Genomic DNA, 14,405 nt, shown 5'->3' with positions numbered 1-14,405 from the left:
GTGAGACATAAATGCCTTTTTGGGCCATAATTGTGAGTGCGGGCCATAACTGTGAATGATGACAATCAACTGCTCGTGGAGGAGTACACAGACTAACCAGCAAGGCAAACAAAATAAATGTGAGCAGAGAGAGGAGGCAGGGGAGGAGGGAAAAGAGAGGCTAAAAAGCAGGAGTACATGATTTATTTAAGATCTCACAGGAAGGTACTAAAAGAGCCAGAGATAAGACTCATTTCTTACCTCCCAATTCAGTGTTCTGTGTATTGTAGCAAGYGGGCTGGGCTGTTTTGCTGCTGTAACACACCCCTCATTGTACACTTCAAAGCTGATATTAATATTTTCTCTGCCTYTTTACACCATACCATAAAAAGGAATCTCTCTGCCTGAATGTAAAAACTATTATCAGGCATGCAGTTGACCAAATTCTGCCCAGATGTTGCAGCGTGGTTGCAAACTATATGTCAGCTGTTCTTTTTGCTGCTCACCATGCAGTCAGCCTGTTCATCTGGCCATATGGAAGATCCATGGGAAAAAAAGAATAGCTATTTGTGCATTGGTATTGAAAGTCAGAATAATACAGCCTTTAAGATTTAATGGGTACTCAAGCTGGCTTACAAATAACCTGCTTTGTCTGCATTATTTTGTCTACGTCTTTCCTTATGAAAAACAAAGAAWAGAAAAGAAAGATCAAAGATTTCAAAAGSGGCTTTGTTTTGAAAGCCAAAATGCCTTACTCCCTCCAAACAACGGGGAAGGCTTCTATGCACAGGCTTCAGACCCACACTGCACCTTGGCCTGCTGCAGTAGATGAAGGCTCTACAAGAAGAATTTCAGCTCTCTGCGCCTCCCTCCATCCTCTYCTTCCCCACAGACATGGAGCCCAGAAAAGCCTGAGGTTCAGTCCTCCTTCCAGCCTGCTTGGAAARCCTTCTGCACAATGGAAATAGCAGCAGTTCCCAAGGGAATGGGAACACAGAAATTATGAGAAATGGATATTTCCTGTTAAACAGGATAAGGCAGAAGTTTGTAATACGATTCCTAGACATCACTGAAGACAAGGGGATATCTGAGGAGGAAACTCCAGCTTTTTGTCACACAGCATTTGCCCAATACAATGAAGTTCGCATCTCATATGCTGGAGACTGATGTCTCATGGGCCGGAAAGCCACTAGGGCTTAGGGGAACTGAGCTGCAGCTCCAGTGGTGGGATTTGCATGGGGTAGAAGCTTTTGGAGGCTTGGGCACTGCAAATTTAAGCAGCCAGATTGGATACTTACAGACKGTGCTCTTCCAGGAGCAACTCAGAGTGCCTCAGTTGAGCTGGCACCAGTAYTTGCACCCTCACAGCACTGCTTGGAAGCCTCTTTTTATCCCTGTTGACCYTTCAGGCAGTCGAGGTTCAGAATTTAGGCACAGTTTAAAGCTAAACCGTGAAAAACCATTTTCTTTTTTATGGAAAATACCTCACCATGTCAAAAAAATCTCTTCTTCTAACCCCAGGGACCTGCAGGTACCAAACTCTCTGAGACACAGCCTTCAGCTGCGCCTGGCTTGGGGACGGGATCCTGCCAGAACGTCTTCGCACGTGTGAGCACCTGTTTGTGCGCAGTTATCTGCTTTGCATGTGAAAGCCTGAGCCTGTGCACGGCCACACGGGCGCAACTTCAGACGTTTGATAATTTGGCCCTGGCTGCGCTGTCAGCTGCTGTCACTTTCTGTTTAGCGCAGCRTTCATAAGGCAGCAGCTAATGGGGCGGGAGCATGGGGAGGAATTCTGGCAAAGACAAGTCACCAGGATATTTACTTGGCCGTCCTTATGTAAAAGAGTGCAAAAATGGAGCAGTAAAATATTGTAAAACTTAAGCTGATACTTCGGCTAATTTGAAGTGGCAGTTTTTAAATAGGGTTGCTTCTGTTTGTCACTTTCAATCATAGAATGCCGATAGTGGTACTTAGAAGGACTTAATAGTCTTAAGAAAATAAAGTGTCCCCCTCCCCCAGAACAGAACAAACAGAGCCATATTGTCATGCCTTGAGATACATCAAGTGTGCCGTGCGGGGAGGGGGTGGCTGCACGCTTCCTCCTCAGCCGACGCAAGCGAAAGTGACAACTTGTCAACTCTCTCGTCCTGTTCACTTTGCATCCTGCTCCCTTTCTTGTGCTCTCTTGCCTTTCCTTGTCTGCTYTTCCCATTTCCAGTCCCGGTCTTCAAAAGAAAAGGGCACTCCGGTGTCGGCAGCTTTTAACTGCATTTTATTTGTGCACACCCTTTTCCTGAATTAGAAGTAACTCCTTTCCCCCACTAGTTTTCACATGYTCATAGGACTTGTACCTTAAGGAARCAAGGCACAGGCATGACTTAGGCTTAGGGAAGGAGGAGAGGAATTTTTCCAGGTAGGGAAAGGCAGAGTGACAGATCTAGTGCTTCATCCCCTGCACACAGGCCAAGCCAGAAACAAGCAACAGACCTGCCRTGAAGCAGGAGGCTCCCATGCCATGTCATCTTTCCCAGCAGCAGGATGAATCCGTGCCATTTGCAGTTGTTATTGCAAAGCCCCTGCAAGGTGAGGACCAGGGCCCTGCCTGGATGAATCCTGGTCTTGCTAAAGGGTCAGGGATGCGCTGCCTACTCAGGTTTGTGCTACATGGGGAGCACTGGGCAGCAGCAGCAGCTCTRATATCAGAMGTCTACCACATTTTTCACATGCCCACCTCTTATTCTTCATTACACATCCTGTTTCGTTCACTCTGACCACAGCAAAGTGCAAATCCAGGACCTTCTGTGGATGGGTTTCCCAGATTTCAGTGAGGGAGGTGAGGCTCTGCTCTGCCTTGAAAGACACGCAGAGATAAAATCCAGGTATTTCCTSTTTTAATATCCTTTGTCAGCTCCCCCCACGACCTGTTCAGAATCRCTGCCCGAATGACTTTGCCAAGCAAAGGCAACAGAGTCAAACCAGCAGGGACTGCTGTAGGAAACCTGCAGGCAGCAAGCAGAGGGGCACGGGGAGGGGGGTCCCTCCAACRCTGCCGAGGAGCTGTCTCAGTATGGAGAGCATGTTGGTAGGGCTGGAGAGGGACTGTGCAGCCAGAAAACACAGAGTTCACCTGAGAGAGGACACAGGGKTCACTCCAAATCTCTTCCACCTCAAACCGCTTTTCCTAATAAATAAACAAGCAACAACAACAACAAAATGAAAAGCTGTACAATTGAACAAGAATTTCATTTGAATCAGAACAGGGAGAGACACAGATTTATTTTCCCGAGTGAAACTCAATCTAATAGCTAAGATAAGAAAGCGWGTGTGTGTCGGTGTCTGTGTGWGTGTTTGTGTGCGTGCGTGTGTGCAAATCCAGGAGGGGGAGTCAGATAAGAAAGAACGATTAAGTTCTTGCGTGAAAGTAGTTAAGCTGTCATCTTAAGCTGACTCTGTCAGAATTATTGCTGTTTATTCATAAGACTACTAAGGAACAGATGTTCACCTGGCCAAGCAAACCTTCTGAAAGGAAGATATCCATATGTGGCAGTGATCAGAGTGTGCTTGGATTCTTAGAAAAAAGTTTTGTTTCCTGGTACTGGTTGAGGCATAGTAAAAGACAGAAAAGGAAAAAAATAAAAGGTAGGTGGAGAGGAAAAACAAAGGGAGAGAGTGCAAAGACACAAATAAGAGCCAAGGTGAAATTACAAAAGCTAGGGGGAACTCAGGGACATTTCTTGAACATCAGTAAAAGCATTTGTAAGGACAATAGYTACACAAGAGACAGCATAATTAAAAGAGCACAAGCAGGAAAAAGASTTGAATTTCTTTTCACAGTTTCTTTCTTCATGTTGTTTCAAGTTAGCAGGCAAAATGTGCAAGCAGTGTCCATTCTTCTCTACTTCCTAATGTATTTTCTTTGCTTAGTCTTTTGTCTTATTCRTCTAATGGATTTAGAGCATTGAGATTCTTTTGTGTTGAAGTTTCATGAATCAGCCTGTCTGCTACAGCCTGGGACAGGCACATCCTCCAAACACAGTCCAGAGTATAAACCAAAGAAAACACAAGAGACAAGAAAGATGCAGATTCATGGGTACCTTAGAGGTAAGAGGAATTCCATGCTGTTAAATTTCTCGAGGGCTGCTCCCTGAAGCTTGGGGGTGTCAAGCTGGTGCAAGCAACCAGAACAAGTAGAAGAAAATTCAGAGGGGAAGTGGGAATGGGGGAGGTGATACAAGGGCAAAGAAAGATTAGGGGCAGCTGCATTAACTGGGGTCCTGCTCCYTCTGAACTCACCATCTGGCAGCTCCAGAGGTGCAGGGCCAAGGAGAGCCTGAGGGAAGGTTCACGGTTTGGCATTTCTGCTCCTCCAAGAGCGAAACAGGGCACAAGCCTCTGCCCCACCACTAAAGGATGTTTGGGACCTGAATAATACTGTGGGGAACATGCAGGGGCCATGTTCATATTTAGTATCTTTTTTAATGAAAAAAAGCTCATTATACTATGCCATTGCATAATCATCCTTGGAAGATACGACTTCTTCAATTATTACTTTGCAAGAATCCTATTAAAAGGCAATAAGCCAAACTSTAAGTTAATTTTGAGTGCTTTTTCACCGAGCCAGATCCCCTTGTGTTCAGCGCAATGGGTGACGAAGCTATAGCCTAAACTATGTCAAGCTGTTCTGTATACTTTGCAGTCAGTCAGATATTCCTTCTGCTGGAAAGATCACTAATTATTCAGTCGGCATTTGCCTGAATAAGGCCTCAAGATTTGGTCCAAAGACAGCAAATGTTCCTTCTTGATTATTTTTGCAAATTAAATGAGAAGAATTTAGAAAGAGAGCATATGAAGCTTATTTGTAAGACAGATGTTAAACAGACTAGCAGCTTCCCAGTATCCCTCTAATACTTATCCCCAGTACCAAAATATATTCCTTTAGCCTTTATAATGACATGRGAGTACTTAAGACTTTATTGATAGTATTCTGAATGGCTTTACAGGTCAAGAAGCACGAAATTATTTGTTCTATTAATATTTTACATCAGACTCAGGACATATTGGAGTGGATAGAATTTTTCCRTCAATAATTTGTTCACTGAGAAACACAGTTTGGAGTCAATCAAAAGTATCCATTAATGAAAGAAGTCTCAAATAGGGGAGATTTTTTTAAAAAATGTCTTCTTTTGAAATAATCTCTTACATCATCTGACCKAAAATAATATTTCCTATTTTTTGAAGGTGCTTGGACTAAGAATTGAATAACCCAGATACRCCTGCAGGTCTGAGCCAGTCGAACCTTTGAGCTGTCTTGGGGCACAACTGTAACTTCCTTATGGTGAGCTTGGAGTGCACCACCRCAGCAGGAATGGGGCAGATGTGTATTTAGTCCCTTCCCCCACTGCTCAAACCCWCTTCACCTGCTCACAGCAGCCTCTGAAGTGTGTGAGATTTAACAGCCGTTAGCACACAAGTTAATSAACATACACAGCCTTTCTTCCCAGCCCAGCCAGCAGCAACAGTCATAACAGATTTCAAGATACAGCATATCAGAATTGTAAAGCAACTATTTGTTAGCCCTGGAGTGAAGTCAAAATATTACTCAGCAATGTTAGGAATAGCAACTGGTATCTGAACAATATGAGGAYGCTAAAATAGATTTAGTGGCTTTTGCTTAATAAAGTGCATTTTCTGAAAAACAGTAATGTAAATAATGAGGCATTCTGGATAATTTCTTCACTTTGTGCGCTTTCCATATAAGCTTCTGTTTTGTTTACAGATCCAAAGACGATTTTTCCACTTGCCAGCTCTGCCATGTCATCCTAAGACTTGAAAATCTATCTGCCATCTCTCTGCTAATAAGAGCTCAGCAGTGGTATGGTTTCCACTGCTCAGACCTTCCCTGAGATCTGTACTGACTTGGAGGCCCAAGAGAGACCTGCTTCCTCTTCCACAGGTGCTCAGGATGTTGGCACACAAACAGATTCAGCCACATGAGACCTAAGTAGTCCTCCTAAAACATGACACAGTCTCTTTTCACTKTGGCAAGTACAAAGCCACTATTTTACATGGCTTCTTTGTTACATTTTAAACCAGAACCATTTTTACAGTGACCAGGAAGAACACCCACCAGGTCTTTGGTTGTTGTAAAGGCATATAGTTTTACTAAACTGAACAAGGTTCCACCAGCTTACACAAGCTGAGAAACCATCTTACAAACCAAGGGAAGAGCCAACACGAAGCAACATATGAAACCTTTTTTTAGGCTCAAACTTCCAACCGCTGTGTGTGCAATCTTAATTGAAGTGAGTCATTCTTCCAAACACTCACAGAGCTCCAACATGCTCCAAGACACATAATGAACTTGTCCAGGCTCAGARCATTTGACACTGAATCTGTCACGGATCAGATTACTTCACTGTCCTACTTCTGAAAACATGGGGACCTTATCATGGCATTCTTATGTGCCCGTCTTGAAGGAGATAGGCAGGCTTGTCAGCGTGCAGAGGTGATGGGTGATGTTCTGCTAAGGGAATGGCACTCCCTGAGAAAGAATTCCTGGGACCCAAAGATGTAGACAACTTAGATACACAAGTTGCTTGCACTTACCAGCAAAAGCAGAAACTTCAGTTTATCATTTTTCATATTAGTTCAAATAACCTGTTTTTCAATTCTGGACAGTAATTGTGCAAAAGTAGTATATGGCCTTTGTAACATTACTGAAATAAAAAGGATACATATTTAAATTCTGAATGCTTTTGTCATATGATTTCCACCACATTCTTTAAAGTCTGACCAGAAGCACATAGACTAATTTAAAAAGTGAGGAAAAGCACAGAAAAAAATTGTGAAATTTTGATAGTGAGGTTTCAGTTAGACACAACAAGCATGGAGGAACATTCATGTCTGAGATATCTTTACTGCAACCATTCAAACCACTGTCTTGCAATTGCCAGCAGCCGAGCTGATGCTCTGGTTCTCTCCAGTGTGGAGAACTAGGTCTTATCACTTCCTGCCTGTTTGGAGCCCTCTCCAACTTTGCTCCTTCCAGCAGCAGTGTTTCTCAGCCCATTCTTGATAACACCATGGAGGGGAAATGATCTGGAGGAAGAAGAGGCTATCCAAATGGCATTTGGATTTCCCAAGAAATTTCTTCATGCAATATTTTTAAAGGCTTGTGAACAATCCCTGTGACATCCTGACTCTTTTTCCCTTACTGATTAATACATCAATGCTGGACATTTCCTCTGCCTTCCCCTCAGCCCATCCCTCTTTCTTATGCTACCTAATCCACCATTCTTGTTTCATTGCACTCTACTCCCTCTCCCCTTTGACCTAGATTCCATCCATTTGCAAATGCCTTCTTTRATATCCACTCCAGTTCTCTACCCACTGATGTACCTCACATCCAAACCTGCCTACCAACCTAAGAAGTCATCTTTTGTGCAATGCCAGAACAAAAAGGTTTCTTGAGGATCACATGAGTTGTATCCAGGCCTTTCCTCTGCCAGTCTTTCATAGCTTCCCTTAAAAATTCCAGTAGGTGATCTCTTCTATGCACCTAAAGACAGTATCTGCTCTAATATCATGACTCTCTTGGGTTTTTCCTTCCTTTAGACCCTGATTTATGATTTTTTTCTCTTCCACTGCTAAAATCAATCAAACCCACAGTCATGCARTTTTGCAGATCTTCCCTAGACATATTTTTGAAGCACCAGCTGAATTTCCTGTAGYCTGTGATATTGGTACTGTGGAAAATGCCAAAGCATCTTTCCCTTGCTGAAACAACTGTGTTTCTGAAGCAAAACTTCCATGATATCTTGCTGAGCACCATGCTTATGAAGATAACCTTGAACACRTTAATGGGCCATAAACATTGGTTATCTGACATGGCTGATAGMTGGAAACTGTATCTTTGAGGGGTGTGGACAGCCCCATTCCCCTCACCCGTGTGTTAATGCTGAAACAAAAATTGACAATTYAAATGCCAACATTATTAATGATTCCACTGATGATCATTTTAGCAGAAGCATCCAGCCAATGCATTTACTCCACAATCCCAARCTGCCTCCCATGCCTTCCCAGGTGCCAAAAGCTCCAACTGTCCCCTACCCAACTGCCAAAGACTTCAGCTTCCCCATGGCAACTCCTACAATGCAGTTCTGCATTGTCGTTACAGCACTGAACCAAGCAGGGAGTGAACGTCAGGAAAACAGYATCAATTAAATTGATTTCAGTATCAAAATAAATAATCCTAATTGTTTTATTCATTTAGGTACTTAGTTGAGTAAACTTTAATATAWATTTAATTTAAACAAATCTGCTATTGAACTGCAGGCTGCTTCACCAGAAGGCTGCAGGACTAAGGACCCTGCCAAACAAYTGAAGTCCAGTTTGTTACAGAGTCCATAATCCCCAGAGCAGAAACMCTGCTTTAAGAAGCGAACTCCTACCTTATATGCCACCTTTTTTTTTCTTTTGGTGTGTGAACTCTTTTGATACAATCCACAGCAAGGTGACAAATACCACCAGAAACTCCCCGTGAAGTCCACAGAGCCCTCGTGATCCACGGAAGCCTGAAATCTGYAGCCTATCAGCTCTCTCCTTAGCCAGAAATTTTCCTACAAACAGGATCTTAAATGTGCCTGCATGGGGTTATCCTACCTTACTTGATGTTTTCTRCTGAAAACAGACTGCTTCCCATCTGAACAAGTTATTTTTCAAATCTTCATATATTCTAATTTCTTAATAACCTGTTCCAGCATGATTCTGCTTTCCTTTAGCGTTTCTTTCTCCTCCCTAGGGAAATTTAAGCTTGTTTCTGACACCTGTGTCTGCCACCATTACCTTCTTTTCAGAGCACAAGAGCAAGAAGTGCATKGAATATTTTAAGCAATACCTAAATTTCCTTTCAATAATTCTTCTTTGCTGTGTCTTAAAGGCCCTTCTGTCTCTTTCACAGGCCTCTTTTTTCTTGTGTACTTGAAAAAAGTCATCATTTTTCACAACCTCCTGTGCAATCTTTTTTTTTCACTCTCTACCTTTGTTTTTCTTATAATTTTTATTACTTTCTGAACTTCACATTGTAATCTTTCTGGTCGTACCCTGTACTTGATGTTTAATGCTTCACGTAGGCCTCTTTCTTACACTTGATTAATTGAGGGTGGGCTTGTTCATCATAGTGTGAATGTATTTCTTTCAAGCCTGCATATCAGATGGCCCTTGGGTATATATTAATTTCAGTTCTGCACATTTTCAGTTTCTCATCAGTGTTCTTGCCCTCTACATTACTTTTCATTCAGCTCCTCCCTTCTGAAACTTCTGAAACTCACACTGAAATTTTGGGACATTTGCAAGCCCAAAAGGATAACTTATGACATGCAAYATCCTTGTGACAAAATTACCCTGGGTATACCAAGCTCTCAGCCCATTTCATGCCTTTCCCAGGCCTAGGATCATCAGAGATCAAACTAGAAGGACCTTTTGGGCTGAGCATGTCTGCTGCCAGAGGAGGATCAACAGACTGGAGCACATCACCGCACCTTCTGGCACTGCTGTGCTCCCTCCACGTGTGAGGATTTGGGCAAGTGGGCGACATATCAGCTAACCACACCAGTCTGTCAAGGAGATGGACAGCTCACTGCCTTGTTTGCATCTCCAAAGTGGAGGAAAAGCAAGTGTTTTGGGCTAAGGCTTTTTCCTGTGACCTGTCCCAAAATACTTCAGATCACCTTATCTCAGAGCTGAGAGGATGTCACAAAATGGAATTTTAAAATGTCTTTGGGTCTGCATCATTTTCAATAGTGATATCCAGACATCTAGAGCAGGAACTTATTTTAAAAAGGGATTTGATTATAAATCTTAATTTTTATCTCCACTGACTCCCATTGAAGGCAGCTGTTTTGATTATGTGGTCTGGGAACTGCTGAACAAGGCAACAGCCATGGACTTCCACATGGACAGTTCACCCCTGGTGTCTCTGTGGGTGATGCTACTCTCATCTCCTCCAGCTCCACATCCAGAGTTGCTGTGAAGACTGGGAGCCTCCCATGAGGGSCTGTAATGAACACACAGCACCCACTGCCTGCAGCTCSTTCATGTGTGATAGATGGACTAGCTACCATGAAAGTGATTTCATATTTACTAAGTATTTGCTAATACAATAGAGATTGGTTTTCTTTTTAGATACAATTTTCTTTAATGAACACTGCTCAAGTGCACAAACCACAGCCCTGGCTATCCCAGCAACTGGGGTGAACTGGTCAGGACCTGCTGGTCACTGCTCTGGACAAGCTGGGAATCAGTCAGGGGGATGTGAGAAATTGTGTCATAGATCTCTTGTTTCTCTTCAGTTTTTCTCTCTCTCTCTCCTTCTCATTACTATTATTATTGTTGCTGTTATTATCAATAGTATTATTAGTATTATTTTATTTTACTTCATTTCAATATTAAACTGTTCTTAACACAACACTTTTACCTTTTTTCTCTGATTCCTCCCCCTACTCCAATGGGGGAAGGAGTGAGTGAGCAGATGAGTGGCACTTGGTTGYCAGCTGGGGTYAAACCACAAAAYTTATTGTAAGATTATTACACATTTTACAGATGGGCATGTAGAATATAAGCAGTAAAAACATCCTAACTCTTGTCAATGTGTGTAGTAGTTTAGGCCCTCCTCCTGTACAGGGAACACAGACTTTTTGATATACTTTGAGTTCAGTGAAATGGCTCAAAGCAAAAGAAGTTCATCCCATAAGTACATCTTTGCAAGAGTAGTAAAGTTTTTTACTGCACATAAATATTGTTATGCCATTTTTTATGGTAGATGGCACAGTATCAACTAAATTTTCAGTTTGAGAATAAGGCTTATCTCCTTCCTTCTTCCTATCTTCCTATTTTCTTTGACACAGAAAATTCTAAATAAAATAGAAAAAACTGAGAACCCAAATTTTCAGGTTTCAAACAAATACTGGGACTTTGAATTGAGATCTGCTCCTTGTGGTTTAAGTCTTGAAAYACTCTCACACAGACAGATGACAATTTTCATTCACGTTCACAGTGTTCTATACTACCAAATAACACAGATTTTTCGTAAGGAATAATTTTCTGAAATCAGCCTACCCTTTCTTTCCTGGAGTTTCCATGTGAGATATCACACTGCAGCTATTCCCAAGRAATATATTTATTGATGTGGTTTATAGTAGCCCTTTCCTGGGAGCTCCAGTCAGAGATTAAGGCCACTTGTACCTAAATGCAAGAAGGAACATAGTCCCTACCTCAAAGACTTCACTCTCCACTGGGCTGGGTGTGGGGAGAGACTATTCAGCAATGACTAAATTTAAGTAATGAAATAGATATAAAATAAATAAAGTTGGGAAGGGAAAAAAAAGACACAATTTATTAGCAGCCTAAGAAGTGCGTTTAAAAAATCTCCAACAGAGCTGGTATCTTACTGCCTCCTGAGATGAAGAAGGTAAGAGAAAAGTGGAAGGTGGCTGTTGAAAGARATGCAATATGGGTCATGTTTGGCTTGAGTGTGGCTAAAAAAGCCCTGCTCACTGTCACATCTGCACACCCCCCCATGACAGAAACAGATGACAGCGTAAGCTCCTCCAGTCCTTATGGCGTGCAGAAATTCACCATTTTTCCCAGCTATTCTTTTTTGTCTCTTACAAAGTTCAGATTGAGCCCTGAGGGCACTAACAAAGGAAAAAATGCTTCACAGCATTTTCCCCTTGCTATTGCTTTGGGGTATGTGTAAGATGAGATCAAGTCAGTATTACATGAGGAGCATTCTTAATTCACTGTGTGGTCTGCAGGCAGACTGGGATTTGATGATTTACTGCATTTTGAACAGAAGCACTGYGAAGTGAATTCAGGAGGCACTCTAACACATCAGCTGGGCATTTGCCATATAGTCTTCTAGTAGGCTGGGAGAAAAGAAGATTTAGTTGACTGCCTTTGTCTGCCCCCACCCTGAAAACTGAGAGAAGCCTGGTGTTCTGCTGCAGGGAGRAAGAAGCTTTTGCTACAACTGGCTGCCCTCCTCTTTCTGATGTGGGCCAGGAGTAGGGGAGGTGGCAATGCAAAGATGCAGGCACACCCTTACTGACATCACTGCCTCTGGTCCTTACTGACACRTCTTAGGACTGTATCGTGGTAGGAGGTTGCCTTTAAAAGGTCAACATAACCAACACCACCATGTTGTGAAGTGAGGAGAAATCGCTGGACTGTGCTTAGCAATTTATGGTGTGAAACCTTAAATCTGAAGGATACTGTTCCTATTTGCAGGTACAGGTGCAGGTAAGGCATCTCCCTTCCATAAYGAAAAAGTATTTAACACAGCAAACACAGTGCCTGTGCTCTCTTGACCAGAAACCCCTCAGATCAGAAAGGCACAGACACAGTTTAGTCACCAATACTGCTCGAGACCATGTGCAAACAAAGGGAATTCCTGTCCTGCTCTGATCTGGTTCATCCAAGTGCCACTCTTCTCAGGTAGGCCTTTTATTACTGTTCTCAGAAGAGAGGAGCAGACACACACACAAATTTCCAAAGCCATCAAGGAAAACTGTGAAGGAACTGGATCACAAAAGCAGTATCAAGTGCCCCATGTACTCTTGTCARCATCTGTGCTTTTACAACCAGTTTTCTCTACACTCTTTTCTTCTCCCACATCCCCCCAGCCACTCCTTACCAAATTGTTCTTMATTTGCAAAAGACCTGGCTAATTGATTTATTGACAGGTTTTAAGGCCCAAAAAAGCTACTGTGAGCCACTAATCTGTGTTTTAGGAGTACTTCAGGCAGCAGTTCCTGCAAGCAAGTCCACAGCTCTGGCCAGGACACTACTTTTTAAACAAGAACCAGCATTTCTCTGTGTGTATTCTACTCATCTCTTTTAATTAAATTTTTGTATCCCATTTCTAGATCATATATGTTAAATTTCTAAGTGGCCATTAAAAAGAAACAGTGAACCTGATTGACCCAAACTCATATTAAATTTGTAAACTAAATAAGCTGAAGAAATTGTGATGAATATTCAATTTCCGACCTCACTGTTTGCATTAAAACCATCTCTTTATCCTCAGATTTAGAAATCTAGACTTATTTTAGAACAGTTACATAAAACACTAGCTAATGCTCCACTTTCTTAAAGATTTTCAGGTGCAGATAAACAATAGACAGCTCCAAAATTGTACTGGATATTGACATGAAGTTGAAATTTCTGCATTGGATTTCCTCACAGGACCAGTTTCTGACCTGTTATTTGGAACACAGTATCTTTAGAGATGTTTGCGTCTGAAATCCTGSATGATTATTGGACCTGTCTTGTTATTAAACAAGCCATTAAATCCATGGTGTTTTATAAACAGCAGAAATTACGTTGTTTSAACATCTGAAAAGGGTCTGGATGCTCATGCCCCTCTGGGAGCTACATGACTATTGCAGAAGGTGAACATAAAGTGTGTATAAGCAGTCAAGACTCAGAAATTATTTTCATAGAGCTGTATCTGTAACAAAAAAAAAATTAAAAAAAAAAAAAGAAAAGAAAAAGGTATAATGTTATTTCAGAAATGAGTTAAAATTACAGCATTACAGACTATAACATAATAGAGGAAGACTTTCCCCCCTGCAATAGCTGAATGAAAGTTAGTCCTCGATAATCAGGGGTGGCTACTGCCCCACATAGATTTATTTAATATGCTGGTGATTCCTATCCTAGCTSAGGCATATCTACTCAGAGCTGTACAGATAAAATCTTATCAGTTTTGCTGAATAAGGATAAATTTCTGAACAGAGGCCAACACACAGTTTAATTCTCACACTCACAGCTAGCACTAAAGTGTCTGTGCCCTGTGACTCGCTTACAGCTGCCTCTGTAAAAGAGTTGCCCATTATTTGAAAAGCAAGCTAAAAGATACAGGGAAAGCTCATCAAAGAATCAAAGCATGTTGCATCCACAGTTAAAACATTTTAAAGGATCATAGTTATTAGAAATTCAAGTTTTTCAAGTATTAAAAATAAATCTTTAATTCCCCTACAGATTCCTAGTATCCAGAGTATTTTATAGAAACATCTGGATAAAGGAATAAAGGCAAATCCATTGTGTTTCTAGACATTCCTGGAGCACTGATGTTCTTGAGATTATGCTATTGGATTACTGGTATAAAAATAATAAATATTTTCAGTACTTAAAGCTGTAATGCTTTATGTTGGATTTGAGTTTTGGTCTCATTTTAGTAAAAGGTGGATGGAGATTCAGAGTCTCTTCCTTAGCCAGAAGGATGTAGGCAGTTTATTGCTTAGTGACCTATATTTTTCTCCTCTACATTATTTGAAAAGTTATTTGGCAACTTCCCTCCTCTTCAGCCAACCTTTTAAAAATAGCTGTCAAGACAAAAATATAGTTAAGACTCTGTTTCGCAT

This window comes from Malurus melanocephalus, unplaced genomic scaffold (assembly GCF_030028575.1).
Source record: "Malurus melanocephalus ecotype Western Australia unplaced genomic scaffold, MMel_1.1 scaffold_48, whole genome shotgun sequence".
Classification (NCBI taxonomy): domain Eukaryota; kingdom Metazoa; phylum Chordata; class Aves; order Passeriformes; family Maluridae; genus Malurus; species Malurus melanocephalus.
This window is presented reverse-complemented; position numbering follows the sequence as displayed.